The sequence below is a fragment of the Platichthys flesus genome, chromosome 4, assembly GCF_949316205.1.
Source record: "Platichthys flesus chromosome 4, fPlaFle2.1, whole genome shotgun sequence".
Classification (NCBI taxonomy): domain Eukaryota; kingdom Metazoa; phylum Chordata; class Actinopteri; order Pleuronectiformes; family Pleuronectidae; genus Platichthys; species Platichthys flesus.
In genome coordinates, this window is record NC_084948.1 from 17,226,776 (window position 1) to 17,239,314 (window position 12,539).

Consider the following 12,539-nt stretch of genomic DNA (forward strand, 5'->3'; position numbering starts at 1 on the left):
TTCAGGGTTAATGATATAATGGGCTGCATTACGTCTTTGAATGTTCTCACAACTTCAGAAAGACAGGTTTGTGTGTGTGTGGGGGGGGGGAGTGCACACACACGCAACTCACATTTTCCTGCATTAGAAGAAATGACTGCTTAATGTAATGCGACTCACATCGGGGTACATGTTTAATGTCTTCTCATTCTTGCCATGAGCTATCTAGATGAAAAGATCATTACCACTCTATTGGTTTAAATATGAAGTATTGTTCAATTCTTGATTATGTTCGACCTTCCGGTGGTACACAGAGAACAGAGCTGCCAATCACTACTTTCCCTTCAATTAGGTGGCTACAGAAATGTTAACAATAACAACATCTATGAACAATACATTGAATACCTGCATGCAAATAACTCATTTGCATTAACCATCTGTTTTCACATGCTCTGAGGAGAAGCTCTCATGTGACGCAGGAAGCTGTCACATTACACACGTTTCCCATTCATCGCATCGTGTGGGACAATGTTATTGAAGATGTTTATAATTGTCTATAAATGCACAATCTTATTTTATGACAGTAATGAATCAGACACGTTGCTATTTTTCAAATACCCTGGGAGACTGGATTACCTTTACACCACGTAACTCCAATATGAAGCTTCAGGCAGCAGCTAGCTCACGAGCAGCGCCTCTACAGCTTCACAGGTTTAAGTGAGATGACCAGCAGAGAAAGTTACTGCCAATGTGTACTAGTACACCCAAACTCTAGCCAAGTGGCACCCAATGTTCTTGGCATTTTCTCCAGTGCCATCTTGTTGTTTTTTTTAATGTTTTTTAGGGTTGAGCCTTATTCGGAACTCAAGAACACTGCTGCTCACATACATGTGGAATCTACACATATTGGACAGCACCCTGTCAATCACACGGTATCTGTTTGTCCCAATGCATAACATGGTTAATGAAACTTCATGCTGTATTGAAGATGTTTACTGACATTAAAATCAAGTGAGAAGTAGGGTCTGTTTCTCATAGAGGTTTCAGGCTCCTCGGCATCAGCCTCACTTTTCCAAACAGGAGTCTTTGTAGATTTTTATAAATAGTCAATGAGTCCAGTATATAACTCTGAATTATGTATCAATTAAGCGTTTAGGTTTCTTAAATATTTAAAACAAAGTAGATCTTAATCAAGCGATATAGTCAGCTGGTTTTGTTGTCTGTCTCTGGACAAGTCAGACTAGCTTTTCATCCCTGTCTCCAGTCTTTATTCAAAGTGATCACTCTTTTTATGATGTTGGTCTTCTCTTATAACAAGAAAGCATATACGTGTCACAGTATTACTATAAAGTTTATTGTGAAGCAATTTTATGTCCTTTTACGTCCTTTACACGTCAGCTTCAAGCTTCTACCCAAACTAGAAATACTTCGCTGTTATCACATAATGTAAATAGTCTTAAAAAATGTCAAACCCAGCCAAGATAATCATATTCATATAGGGATATTATGTGCTTCACAATTTGTAAATTGCCTTAAATTGAATTCACTCAAATACCTTTTTCTGCAACGGCCAAGACTTCATTATGTGTAAACAGAGTATGTACTCTGACAGTAGCCCCACAGTAGCTGAGCCTCATCCCTTTCATATGAATCACTTTCAGTCTGTTTTGCTATTTTTTCCTTCACTGTTTAGGGCACAAAGTTGCAGACAAAACTAAATGAGATTAAAGCATTTTAAACAGATTTTTGTGCTTAGAGCCCTTTTTGCAGCAGGCAACAAATATGGAATTATTACTTTTGCATCCTATTCAATGCCCCTGTGTACAGGAAGTATTTCAAACGTTTTTTCCTCATTCTGTACTGATATTGGCCGTGCAACTCATTCAGCACACTGTAAATATCATTTTTAATTAGTTAAGATGTAAAGTGTAAATTCAGCATTGCTGCAAGATGACTTTGAATGTCTTTCATGATGCTCTGATATGTGAACTGCAGCCATTTCAGTTCTGGGTGCATAGAGACATTTACTGTGGATTTCATCTTTCTGTATCATTAAAGCGGGATGCTCTTTGACAGAAAAGATTTAAACTGCCTGGCTTATGTGAGAGGATTACGGCAATAAGAATCTCATCGAGAAGATGGGCCAACAAAGATGTCCTCTACCACCTTCCCTTTTTATTCCCACCTGCTGTTCTGCTTTATAGGCCCGTCAGTTGTGTTTTACCACCAGTCAAACTCCTTTTACAGCTAAATCTATCTGGGGACATGAAGTATTGTTCGGTGACGTTAAAGAAGCAGATGAACTCAGATCTGCACATTTATGCGCACACGCAGACACACAAACAGTGCGGACCACTTTCAGACGCTGCTCTGAATAAATTGTACCTGTGGGCCACCAGTAGCTTTGGCAGTCATACAAATATCTAGGCCATCTCCCTTGGGCTTCCTCATTCCGTTCACATTGCACATTTAGATGCACTATAGTTCCTGCTGAGCGCACGCACGCAAATCTCCACCACAAACTCACAACTGTGTGCAACCCTCATCGAGCAGCTGCCCATCACCAATCGTCTCCGTCTTTCTATAGCTTTTATGGATAGTCAATTTAGAAGGGGGGGAGGGCGTAATTTTTTTTCACAACGTGCGCCTGATCTGAGAATAGCTTCAGGCCTGGATTCTGCAGTCTTTTCTCCCCTCCTGAGGTTTAAGTTTTCATTTTCGAAGACACAGTCAGGATTAATGATTCCACTTCAATAGGATTTGCCCTTCCTGCTCCCTTTTAATCTGCTGGCTCACCCCGCAGGGCTGAGGTAGGGAGAGCATGTGAGAGTGAAGTGTGGTATGATTTGAATCTCGACACGTCCCATGGCCTATGTGTTTGTTGGGGAGAAAAAACGGTACTACAACATGATTGTGAGGCTTTAAGGGATTCCAGGTCACTTATTTTGCCACGATTGATCCTTGTGGTGAGCTGACAGAAGATGCTTTGGCTGGAACATGTGAAGAGATGAGCAAAGTAACCAGCCGTGAAACAATTAAAGAGAATCATCAACAAAACACACAGCTCAGCTCTGTTTTGATTTTGAACAGGTTTTTTTTCACACGAGCCACAGCCACATTAAAACCTATCATCATCATAGGTTTACACTGTATCTGAACCATCACTTTTTTTTGTAGGACAGTGCTCTGCATGGTTCTTGAATTAATGAAGTGTCAACTCCTCGCAACAGAGTGATATCCCCACCCTTCCTCTCTGTGGATGTGGGTGCGATAAGAGATGAATTTAACATTCACTCACGGCCATAGTTTCATGCTTCACTAACACACACTATTACATTGGACAGACCTCGTGGATTGATGTACCAATGAAAACCGGGTCACGATCAGCCTCCTGATAGGCTTCCTGAGGGGAGAAGTCTGTCTTCATTGATGGACCAACATTTAGCCAATCTCTGCCAGTCGCATTAGCAGGCGCCACCACACCCAGTAAAGGGCTGACTCGCTGGAGCCCAACGCTTCTCCATTGCCCCCTCATATCCTCCAATAAGGGACAAGTTTAACGCCAGTGTCCCCGATCCACATTCTGTGAGCATAGGCATGGCTACACAAGATAGAGCAAGATGAACAAGTGGGGTAGGGGCATATTGTAGCGAATGGCGGTGTATTATCTGCTATGTTAAAAGCTATCATATGCAAGGTGCGTGTTTCAGAATAGAACATTAATTGCCTCCTGTGTATCTCTCAAGAGCCTGGACTGTTAATCAAAATCCTATCCTCCACCACAGGTATGTCTGTAGAATTATAAACATGCAAGGTGCCTGGTAGAGAGTAATAGCACAGGGAATTATGAGGCACCAGATGTCTTGAGTGTGAAAAGGAAAAATTCCAATTTGCTGATACATTCTTCTTTTGTGCGACGGTTCAAATCTGGGTAACATCTAAATTAGAGGCCTCTGAAATATTTAAAACCTAATTTAATGAACAGCTGTATCTTTTTTAATTTGCATCGATGCACATTTGCCTGCTGAGTGGACTTTTGATTGAAAGTTTATTCATTAATTGCGGTGATGGGCTAAAACTTGTATGAATCCTTTGGAACCCAACTAGCAGTTAATTTAATTGAGCATTTTGTCACATCTTTGACTCAATGAATACTGTCTTTTATCTGCTCCCAGGTCTGTTGTTTCTTCTTCTCTAGATGGTTCACGATGCACTTTACTGACGCATGTGAATAGATACTGCTAATGAATGTTGGATTTCTTTGTGAATCTCTTCTTGGATTTCTTGTGGTGCTTATGGCCTTAAGCCATGTTCTTTTCCTTGCGTTTGGTTTTTGGGTTTGTGTGTAGTTGCTCATTATTTCATGTTTTACTTTGAGGCTTTTTTCCAAGATCCAAATCATCAAAGTCCAAAATGCATCATGAAAAGTAGTATACAACCGATTGTCATACTTTGACAATAATGAATGTGCTTTGATTTTCCGAACTTAATGAGATATTTCCCCTAAATAGCCAATCACGAGAGCTGTGCCAAACCATGAAGATATGATATGCATTTTATTTTAAACCTGTATTAAGGAGCTATCAATCTCCAGGTGGCTTACAAAGATTATTGATTTGCGGCCACTGAGTGAAAATAAAGGTTTCAGAGCAGCTTTTCTATTTGGGGGATGGTGTTTATTTTCCGTGTCTGATAATAGACTGCCCTCGGTAAGTGTGAAATTTGGCTGCAACAGCTGTGTCACCTGTGAGAGGAGGTGTGAATTGGATTGCTCCTCGTCTAGTCTGGCCTTTACTGGCTGTTACAAGCGGCCGCCAGCTCCGTGGCTAATATGATTGACTGCTCTTCTGTCTGTTGACTAATGTAATTGTGTGCAGCTATTTTGGTGTGGACCTGATCAGTTTAATTGGCTGTGGTTCCTCCTCGGTCACGGTAGGATCAAGTCAACACCTTGGTGCAGACAGCCACAGCCGGCTCATGGTGGAGCTGCTGAGGGGAGGGCCAGCAGCACCGGCAGCATCGTGACAGAAGAGGGGCCAGCAACAAGGACTATGACAGCAACCAGGTGCAGCTCTGACGGGTCTGAGTTGACGCCCTTGTCATTATCGTTTATTGTGCAGTCGTCATGACAAAAAAAAAGGAAGCTTCTTTACAATTTATCTTGCTTTTCTAGAATGGAAAATGTTATGTTGGGGGTTAGGGTTAGGGGGTTTGGCTAGGGGTTAGTTTGGAGGGTTAGGGTAAGGGGCTAGGGAATGCATTATGCCAATGTGTACATTTATATCTGCGCACTATAGATAAATGCCATCGTCACCGCTCGTGCATGCTCCTGAATGGCCTAGATTGATTGCTTTTTGTTTTAAGGCACAGCCAGTAATTATCTGTCTCCTCTGGGAAGGTAGAGCTCTTCACATCTTTTCAAATATGGAACCCTGTTCCGGAGATTGATGACTGTAGACTCTAAGGGGAGAGCACTGCTCTGCTCAGAACACTGTTACATGACACAAGGGGAATATGTAGCATGTGAGAATGAAAAATTCTATTGTAGCTAACAGGTAATTAACTTTTTTTTCTGAGGTAATTCTTATGTGGACAAAAGGTCAGAAGAAGAAATGTCTATTTCAAAAGGAGGTCTGGAAAAAGGAATTTAGCATGAAAGCAAACTTTTCCTTTTCATCTGAATTGGAGCAGTTCAAACAAGGTAGTGGAGATTTAATGTAAAGCTCTCATGTTAATGAAATATTCCAGGGGAATACGTACCCGGACATCAAATGCCAAGACAGAAAAACAATTTCAAGGAGCGGGGAGGAGGAAAATAGATCAATAGATGTGCACAGACAAAAGTTGCAATATAAGTGGGAAACCATGAAAGTGTACACTGTAGCTGCTGTTGTTTGAGCGATGCATTTTAAACACTGCACTGCATGATGAATTTAAATTGACCATGGCCCATGGCAAAAAAAGAAGAGACCTTTGCTCTCATGTACTAGAAAACATGAGAGGACACTAGAAACATCTGTTGGGTGAGATGTGGATGTGCTCTATAAAGACATCCATAAAATTAGTCTCCAGAGTTTATCCTCTGTTTCACCTCCAGCCTCTAACATGCACTTGTCAGATGATTCAGGTTTTCCCATAAAATCACAGGCCTCATTTCCACAACAGCAGGAGACCGAGCAAGCGTCCTCTGCTGCTCTGCAACTGTTATCCTGTAACTTTGCAAAAACCTTCAGAGTGCATGAGGACATGATGAGTGCCCTTGGCTGTTTGTCTTTATCTTGGTGAGTATTAGGCTACATCAGAACAACTATATTTCCATTTGAAAAAGCTCTGCTACAGATTCTCCAGGCATCCACAGTACAGTACAGTACAGTGTCCTCTGAGGGACAAATAAAGTTGTTTTGAATTGAAGTGCTCCTGAGTTTAAGAGCTGCTAAAACAAAGAAGTTTGGGAAAGCTGGGGGCCCTGTTTCAGTTACACTCACATCCTCTTGCTCATCAGGGGGTTCCAGTCACGACGTAGCCTTCCCCCGATTCGTCATGCTCCTATCACATGACCCCCTTCTGGAAGACAACAACAATCTGTGGCTACCGGTGTAGAACGCAACATGCATAATCGATCACAAGCGTTGCTGACCCGGTCGTCTTTGCTAACAGCTGTTGTGCTGTTAAATTCTGCATTTTACAATGATACAGCTGCATACATGTGTAGCTGAAGACCTATTGTTTCCTATGCCAGTGTATGGGAGTGGTCCATTTTGTCCATTTTAGTATGGACAGGGATAAAAACGGATACAGAGCAAAAAAACACTTGTGTGGACTGATATTGTTCCAGTGTCTTAACATGTCTTAACATTTAGAAAACATTTTAGGGTATAAGTTACGGCTCTTACGGTTGAGGAGAATGATTCATTCTCTCCATATTCATCCATGTATTTATTTACTTCTTACCCCCAGTTCTTTACTCGCCTTGCTCTCCCTTCTCCATCGTCCCCTCAGCCCACTTACATCAGCCTCTCAGCGCCTCGTCCATCTCCCTGTTTTCTCAGTGTCAAAGCCGGTGCCTCTAAATTTACATCACTAGCAGCAGCTCATTCTCTCCTCCCCTCACATCCAATACAGTGAGCTCCCTCTGAAGTCTTACCCTTTCACAGTCAGAGCGGTTTTTCAATAGGCGCTGAGATCACAGTGCACGTACACTACTGAGTAATTAATCATTTGGAGGAGACAGTTGGTGAAGCTGGCACTGGCTGACACGGCGCTGGGCGGCGGCAGCGTGAGCCCTGCAGGCACTGCTGCTAACCTGAACACAAACACACGGTGTAACCTCAGCAGAGTCAATCCCCCCCTTAAAAAAGGAAAAGGTGAAATGTTTAAGGACAAATGTAGAGGTAAAACTGAAGTAAAACTCTCTGCATCTGCCAAAGGCCACTGACGCAATACTGATCGATAATCATAAAAGCAGATAAAGGAGTCGAGCTTGCTCTAAATATTTGATATTTAACTGGGTTATAGCTCAGAAAAAAAAAGAAGAAATACCACGTTTGGTAAAGGTCATCTCTCACTTTATGTTGCCGTCATTACTCAAGGTTTAAAATGTCAATAAGCTTTGTGTTTAAATTCAACATTAACGTCTATAATTTACTCACTTATATGCTGAGTTTTGACTCAACGTCTTTTGTTGTGATTTCTGGCAGATGTTAAATATTTAGCGTTTTTTTTAATTATTTCTTTCCGCCGAGAGATGCTACAGTATTCAAATGATTTGTCCCGGGTGTACATACTTTTAACAAGTGTTCTTTTCAGACGCCCAATAAAAGTCAACAGCCGGCCTCAATTCATATTTTGACACATTGTAGAAGTGTTGCGTTTTTACTGCTGCCTCTTGTCGAGTGCCGAAGTACGCGGCACTTCCATCTATCTGAGTGATGCTGGCTCGGAGAGATAACGCCATCAAACTACACCAGTCCTCTGTTTACTGAGCGCACAGTATCCAGCCTGTATAACGTAAACCGCAACTCCTCAGATTGATGTAAATAATAGTAACACTGTTTCGCTTGTACTCACATTTGTAAGCAATGATGGTTTGTCAAACTTGTGTTCAGGGCGGCACAGGAAGTTTCCTTTTAAAAAATGTTGTGAATATATTTGTACCATTTCTACCATTTATTTTGGAAACCTCAGTTCAATTTCTAACATTAAGCAGCATAGGGGGAAAAAAGAAATCAAAATGAACGACTGACAACTTTGTGTTTTTAATGTAATGCAGCAGATGGTTGCACACAGATCAGCCAATGTCCTATAAGTTTCCCATAGTGTAGCTCTGCTGACTCGGCGCATCAATATTGAGTTGTACAACAGGGACAAAAATGACCGGAGCTACTTGTCATGGTCTTTTTTTAATGACTGAAGCTTTCTTTCTGGAGGGACACATAATATACCAATGAGACAACAAAATCCCCCTTACCAGCATATTTCAGACTTTCCTGTGTACCTGGAGAAACGGCAGCAGGTGGAGTTGGTGGGGTCAGGCCGGCCGGTCGGTGATATGCAACAGGAGGTGACCACAGGGTTTATCCAACTGTTATTTGTCCTCAGGTTGATGACCACCCTTCGTCTGCCCGGGGCAGGCACAGCATCACCAGACTTTGCACGGCTCCCCAGGTTCACGCTCATCTCTGCCGTGTAGTTACCGCTGCTGCCAAACAGCTCATCTGGAACATTTGTTACACCGGCCACAGATTGTCACAGCAGGTAGCAGAAGGAAACTGAATCCTGTTGGTCCGTAAGGATACCAATTCAAGGACCATACAAGGCACTTGTTTTCATGTTAGCATTTAATTACTCAAGAGGCTGATGGGAATGGAATTTGTTTTCAGGTAAGAGATGTTAATCATAGTGCTGATTAAATTAAATATGTTGTTGCTGAATAAAATTAAAGGGATTGCATGCATGATGGCTTTTGAACACTTTTAGCCCTCTGACCCTCAAATAATGGATTTCAGAGCGATTTAAATATGTCATCAGGAATTGTTTTCAGAATTTAGCCTTTATCTACTTAATAACTTAACAAAAAAAACTTTTCTAACTTTTCAGAATTTTAGGGTAAGGGTTTTGGAAATCAGATTATCCTGCGAGATAGAGATGAGATGAGGTCCTACTCCTGTGATTCAGACTCTATCTCCTGCAGTAACAGCCTGCGCCCAGACTCTTGAACTGCCATCTCTCCCTCTGCCATAGCACGCGCTGACCTGGTGGCATTTTGTGCTTCAAGTATCTCAGCTTGGCTGCTCCTCTATTTAATTGTGTTTTTGAATCTTTTTCTGGGAGCGGTGTCCTCTCAGAAGAGTTTATATTGGTCTGCTGGAGCTGCTTTGGGTTCAGATAAGGTGACCTTTGTTGCGGTAGCCTCCTGAGCCTCAGCGCTCTGTTTGTAAGAGTTTCTTTGTGTTGTTTACTCTGTGAGCTGAACCCACTCAGGTGTCCCACCTCTCTCCAAATGATCTGCTTTAATAAGTACTCCCCTTGGTTTCGCTGAAGATTCATCGGCCGTGCTCTCGGCATAGTCTCTGCACGCTTTATTTTCTGTCATAGTCTGATCAGCAGTGGCATCATGATCAGATTTGCTGGTGGGTGGTAAAGGCACAGCGGAGCTTAGGTTGATGACCTGTGGTTAGGCTTTTCCAGGTCCAGGGCTGTCGGTGCTGCAGTAACAACTCTCTAGTTTTGGGTCAGATGTGTGTGCAGCATTGAAATGACCTCTTCGAAAGTTCCAAGCCTGTGGTTTATACATTTTCTCTGCAGCAATATGATCAATTTTGCCCCCTCCAATTGTTGTTTTAGAAGTCTTGCATGACATAGCACAGCCATTTGTGCTGCAACTGCTTTTATTAAGAACCTCTGTGGGTGACATCCCTGTAGGGGGCACAGAATCACCCACAGCTCCAAGTGTCACTTAAACTTACCGAGGTGTTTTCCCTGCTTCCTGTGCTAGACTGATCTAATCAGAGTATGACCAGAAGTTGAGAATGATCTTCTTCAGTGACACTATTTGTTATATTCCTCTTTTTTACCTGTGGTGTATTCTCTGTCGTTGGCCCCTCTATCTCTGGGGGTCGCCTTTAACGAACCATCTCAGATGCCCTACACAGGTTCAGCGATACAGGCGCCGTCGTAATCGAACCAGGTTGCACGTGCTGTCTTTGTTTGATAGCCTGCACAGAGCTGTCAGGCTCAAGCTGCTCTCCGCTCAGTGTCTCTGCTGTGTTGTTTCTTTTCACAGCAGGAATGAGTTTACCAGAGGTTGTGGGAGGCCCTCTCGGTGACAGAGACTCAATTGGACTGTACCATATGCTCGGCATGTGTGGACTGAGATGACACTTCAATAACAATTTGCCTACTCTCGCCGGTGGTCGGCGCTGATTCATGAGCTCCTGTGGACACAGCGGGACAGCTGACCGGTGCCAGAGACACTCAATCATCGGTAGCTGCAGTGGTTATCTGAAAAACTCCCAAGTAACATTCATTGTCTACACATCAATCCGCTGGGTGGATGTGGTGGGGACATTGATGTCACCTCTGAAGTCCAGTGGAGCGGGAATAGCGTTGTCACCCACAGTGCCTCTTGGTCTGGAGGGATTGTGTCTTTCAGTTGTTTCGCTGCATGGTGCTCCACATCAGAAATAGAAGCATCACAGCATCCGACAGTGTTTTGGGTATTCTTTCGTGCCGACTTTTTGATTGAACAAATGCATGGATGCCACTTTGATCATTTGAGTCGATCACAGGTATAAAACTATTCGTAGGGTGCATGAAACCTCCCTTAGTGTCTGCACAGTGCGGTGAGTGGTCTGCATAGTAAAGCAGGTTTACTGTTTGTTTCATTATAACCTTTTATCTGTGACAGTTGATTATTCTCCGGGGATGATTTCAGTGTAACGTTGGCTTCCTCTTTGCCAGCTACCTTAAACAGGGTATCATGGTGATTCTCATCAGTGTTTTTTACTGCTGGTCTCTCAGTATGTATTAGAGAAAAAGAGGTGAATCCATCAGTGTTAACAGCGTGGTGTTTAATGCCGCCAACCAGGGAAGCGATCTTCTCATCCCTGTTCTCTGCCATTTGCTTTGTGGCTGCATCTGAATGCTTTTCTGACAAGGTCACGGTTGTTTGCACATCCTGACTCTCTTTGGTGTGATTTGTGTCATCACCAGTCCCCAGCAAGGACTCGTCACGGCCACATTTCGCTATGAGCTTATTCAGCGTCGGAGTCGGCATTGAATATTTCCTCCACTGAGGCTGATCTCGTTAGCTCTGTCAGGCTACAGGTGCCAGGTTAACTGTCACCTCCAAACAGTATGAGGTTTAGCAGGGCTGACGTGCTGCTGAGAGGAAATTGATTGTTTTTTGGCTTCAGGGCTCATTGATGCCATTAGGGTCTGTGCAGATCTCTGCTTGTTATCATCAACAGGAGCACGTAAAGCATCTGAATGGGCTGCCTGCTCGGACAGTCTGAACGAGCACGGCTGGCCTGAGGTCATGTCAAAGGAGGAGGCGGGACTGACTTATCTGAGGGGCAGACTGCCCTTGGTGAGGCTGCGACTGCCCCGTGGAGGCGCAGTCCTCAGATGACGAGGCTGCGGCTGTGGGTGGCCTGGCAGATGAGTCACGATACGTTTGCTGGGGCAGAGCAGGATTCACCGAAGCAGATGTATGTACTTCTTCAATCATGTTAGACATTAAAGGGCCCTCAACACTTTAGTCAAATGTACGTGCTCTGCTGGCTGTGTCTCCTTTGGGCTCTGTAGAAGTGAAGCAGTCTTCGAAACTCGAGTATCAAATTTATTCCCATCATCTGAAATCATGTGAATAATTTATTTACTGAGAGTAGAACGATTTACTCCTAAGATGGTCTGAGCTGCCAATCACAGGGTTGTGAGTGACAGCATATTAGGGATACTGTCTCCTACAGACTTACTGATTTGATCTCGCTGCCCCACCGAGTGGGGAGTGTGCTGTCTTGAATGTATCACCAAATTCTGAAAGTGCCAAATTCTGAGAGAGTTGTGGGACCATTTTGTGGTTTAGCATTCTCTGAAAATGCCCCCTCGACAACTTTGTCTTCAGTACTTTCTTCAGCGAGTGAAGACTTATCTCCGTGCTTTGTAAGCGAAGCCCCGTGGGTAGACACAGAGCTTTAATCCTTCGTGTATCGCTTTTCAGGAATTGATGTCATTGTTTATAGTTCTTGGCTCTGGCACCTCAGCGCTCGGTGTAGTGCTCTGTGATTGCCTGTCACTTTGTAGGAAAATGGATTATTTTTCATTTCAACAACTTTTGCAATATTTTCACCCAGATGAATGAGCCGATGCTCACTGGCCCCCGACTGTTTAATCAGAGTGTGGCAGCAAGACGAGTTTGTAACCGTGTGCCCTTCGTCTCTATTAAGTTCTTCAGAATTAGTAGCTGGTCCAGGGGAACATTTCTCATGTTCTCTCTCTCCGAGTCTCCCTGTTATATATATGATGTCTTCCTCTCTTGCCGTTTCCTCTCTTTGAGCCAC

The 12,539-nt window shown here is 43.3% G+C and overlaps 1 long non-coding RNA gene across 1 annotated transcript in view; it reads left to right on the forward strand.

The window, feature by feature from the left end:
- The window catches only part of LOC133952233 (uncharacterized), a 71,288-nt gene that overhangs the window by 20,405 nt on the left and 38,344 nt on the right, over nt 1-12,539 (forward strand). The window lies entirely within an intron of this gene.